Below are 4083 nucleotides of genomic sequence, written 5' to 3'. Positions count from 1 at the left end.
AAATATAAAAGTTTATAATTTTACAGCAGTTGAAATACTGACATCAATATTAAAATAAAAGCAAGTTTTACATAACAATAAATAATACAAAAGACTGAAGGAAGAGACCCTTTTTGAAAACCCGGTGATTCAGCAGATGAAAAGAATGCCAGTGGCAGGCGACTAGTGACCATAACAGCGACTAGATTTGCAAAAGGTATAAATGAATTCTTGCCAAACCAATCCTTTCCTTTCTGCAAGGCCTCAAGGCTGCTGCTTAGGAGGACACATACTTGGCTTGTGCTCAAACCCTTTTTTCAGATTCTACTCTGTTTTGGCAGTAGATCGCGTAGGCCTCTGCTTGTGCTGGGTCTTGGATATTTGGTTCATTTAGAAGTTCCTGTATTCCTAATAAGATATGTTCGATCATGATGGTTGTCCTCCAGTCTTTGTCCTCCTCCAGGACGGCCAGGCACACTGTGCCTGAGTGGTACACATTCGGAAGAGTGGCGCCTCAAATTTATATTTGGGTCGTGAGGATAGATAATCATCTTTGAAAAGCATCCGCAGCTTGAACAGGTCTCCTTCCCACGGAGTCCCCTTCTTCCCTGGGATGGCGCACTCCCAGTTCACAAGGTTCATTGTACCATAGGGGTTCTTGGTAGGGACGGACACAAAGCCAATTGGATGGTCTTTCCTCCAAGCTTTTCTTTCCTGGGCGAGTCTGCTGAGAGTGATCCTCAGACTTATTCGAAGTCCCTGACAGCTGTGGCCCAACCTATCTCTGGGGCAGAGGCAGCCGTGCTCTGCTCTGATCTTTATAATTTCCTTTTTCATACATCTTTAACTTGCACTTCCTTTTCTAGAAGGGTGAGGTTCAACGTTAGTTTATTTGTTTGAGCTCACTCGGTTTTTCTGATGTGGGAATTCACCACTGTAAATTTCCCTCCTAGGACTGCTTTCCTTGCATCCCCTAAGTTCCATTATGTTGTATTGGCATTATTGTTTGATTGTAGAAACTGTCTAAATTCTTCTGTAATTTCATCTGTGACCCATTGCTGTTCAAGAGGTTGTTATTTAATCTCCATGTATTTATGCAGTTTTGGTGGTTTCTTTTGCCATTGATTTCCAATTCTATTGTACTATGATCTGATAATATGCACACTTAAGCATGTTCTATTAGCATGTTCTATTTTGGAGAAAGTTCCATGTGCAGCTGAAAAGAATATGTATTCTATTATTGTGGGGTGGAATACTCCATACATATTTACTAAATCCATTTGTTCAGAGGTTTGATCCAGCTGTGATACTTCTTTGTTATTTTTTTGTCGAGTTGATCTATTTGTGACAGTGAGGTATTGAGATTCCCCAGTAAAATTGTTAGTGCTTATTTGATTTTTCATGTCCATTAATGTTTGTTTTATATAGTTAGGTAAGCCAGTATTTGGTGCATATATATTTATTTTTTATGATGGTTATCTCTTCCCCTTGGATTGTTTCTTTAACAAGCATGTAATGACATTGTTTGTCTCTTCCAATCAGTCTTGGCTTGAAATCCAATTTGTCTGAAAATAGAATAGCTCCCCTGCTTTTTTTCAGGTTCCGGTTGCAGTGAGTATTGTTTTCCATCCTTTGACTTTCAGTCTGTAGATTTCTTTTTGAGTTAAATATATTTCTTTTTTTTTTTGTTTTGTTTTGGTACCAGGGATCAAACTTGGGATCTTGTGCTTGCAAGGCAGGCGCCAGAACCACTGAGCTAAACCCCCAGCCCTAAATGTATTTCTTATATGTAGCATATTGTTGGATCTTGTTTTTTGATCCATTCTTTCAGTCTGTTTCTTTTTATTGGTGAATTGAGACCATTAAAATTGATGGTTATAACTGATAAGTATTGACTTATCCTTGATATTATATTATTTTGCTGTTGTTAGTTCTTTCTTTTCATTCTATTTAATTGTCTGCCTTGCCCGGTGGATTCAGTCTATTAGGATTCTTGGAATTGTTGTCTTCATTATCTTGTTCTAGAATAGCCTTCAGAACTTGATTTTTTTTTTTTTTTTTTGTACTGGGGATTGAACTCAGGACCTTGCACTTGTGAGGCAGGTGGAGGCACCTCTGAGCTAAATCCTGGGACCCCCTTCAGAACTTTTTGAAGTGCTTGTTTTGTGGTCATGAATTTCTTCAAGTGTTCTTTACCATGGAAGTACCTTATTTCTCCATCAATTTAGAAAGATAACTTTGTGGGGTAAGTCAATCTGGTTGGAGGTTTTTTTTTTTTTTTTTTTTTGCCTTGAAATTCTTTACTCCCAGCTCTCCTTGACATTCTTGTGTTCATTGTGTTCAGAAGTCTTTTGTGATTCTGATGGATTTTCCTTTATAGGTGATTTGTTTCTTTAACAGGTTTAAATACTGTTATTGTGTCTAATATATGGAATTTTGACTGTAACATGCCTTGTGTGGTTTTTTTCTGCTCATAGCTATTTGAGGTTGTATATGCATCACTTATCTGTATGTTAAACTTCTTTTACATGCTTGGAAGGTTTTCTGCTATTCTGTGAACAAATTTTTTTGTGCTTTGTGCTGTCTTCTAATTTTTCATTGATTCTAATAATCTTATATATATTTTTTGTATCATCTAGCAGCTGTTGGATTAATTTTTTTAATGATCCTTTGCTGTTTTTAAGAAGTCCTTCATTTGATGATTGCCATCCTCAACTCTGTCTTCTAGATCAGATATTCTCTCTTCAGATTGGTTGGTTCTACTATGTGTACTTTCAATAGCATTTTTAATCTCCTGGATATCTGTTTGAATCTGGTTGATGGCATCCATTTGTTTCCAATATCAGCCATTCATGGTTTCCCTGTGTTTACTAAGTTCCTCTGTTTTTCTTTTTTCTGTGTTTACTCTAGTTTCACTAACCATTTCTTTCATTATGGTCATCATCTCTTTAATTTTCTGTGTAAATATTTTTGTTTTGGTTTTGTCAAGAGAGTTATGCATCTATTGTGTTACTTCCACTACTACTATTTTAGAAAATTCAGCTAGGTGGCTTTTAGTTTCTTTCACTTCAATGCCCCCTGCATTTGCCTTGGGCAAGTTTGAGATATTGGGTTGCATTTTGCTTTTGTTTTTTCTCATTTTCTATTTTTAAAATTTGTTTTCTTCATTGAGGCTTGTGAATTGCTTATGGTGGGTAGATTCTTCACTAGTTTCAAGACCTCTTAAGGAAATGACTGCTTTTCAGAGATGACTTATAGGTGTAGCTGGTTTTTGGCCTTTCAGTCTGTCCCAGGATTCTGCTTCTTCTGTTTGTTAGGGGTGAAATGTTGCAGCCTGTTTGGAATAGCATCCAGTTCTTTGGTACTGGACTGTATTATTGTTTTTGCCCAGAGACAATCTAGGTATTGGCATATAAGGAGGATCAATTGATCACAGGAATTATCTCTGGCTAAAGTAATATGATCAATAATAACAATAGCATCAAATGCAGACTGTAATGTGACAAACTGTGATGACTAATAATTTACCACCTTAAACCCAATATATAAGATTTATAGTTATATAACAAATCTAAGACAAACCAGAATGTTATGTATAGTAAATATTCACTCAGTAGAGCAGTTTTACCTCAAGGAAAATAATATTTAAAAGGTAGAAGAAGAAAAAAATAGAGAAACGAAGAAAGTAAAAAGCATTAGAAGCAAAGCTAAAGGACTAAGGAAAATTACCTAAGTCTCAGGAAACTGCTGAAGAAGACAAGATGAAAGGAAAGGAGGAGAAAACAAAAACAAGAATAAAAGAAAACAAAAAAACTAAAGACAATGTTCACACTCACACACACAAACAAAAACAAGCAAACAAATAAACAAAATCTCTCCCCCAAAACAAAAATTTAGAAAGGACAAATAGCAAAGAAAAAAGAGAAATTTCTCTGTGATTTCAAGCCTGTGGTCTCCTGAGTTACACAGCTTTTTGGCAGTGTGGTCCAATTCAAAGTGTGACTCTGCTCTTGATGGTAGATGAGGGCGGCAATCAAATCCCAGATCTGTACTGAATAATCCCAGCAAACTGGCAGTAGGATTAGGGCAGTGTGCCAGGTTGAG

General features: G+C 36.5%; 1 pseudogene; it reads right to left on the bottom strand.

The window, feature by feature from the left end:
* Positions 1 to 256: 256 nt before the first annotated feature.
* LOC101712303 (SUMO-conjugating enzyme UBC9-B pseudogene) lies at positions 257 to 1002 on the bottom strand (annotated as a pseudogene).
* Positions 1003 to 4083: the final 3081 nt, after the last annotated feature.

Source organism: Heterocephalus glaber, unplaced genomic scaffold, assembly GCF_053883595.1.
Source record: "Heterocephalus glaber isolate CG9 unplaced genomic scaffold, H.glaber_assembly_v1.0 deba00001606, whole genome shotgun sequence".
NCBI classification, from domain to species: domain Eukaryota; kingdom Metazoa; phylum Chordata; class Mammalia; order Rodentia; family Bathyergidae; genus Heterocephalus; species Heterocephalus glaber.
The sequence above is the reverse complement of the archived record's forward strand: the minus strand, read 5'-3'. Positions and strand labels throughout refer to the sequence as shown.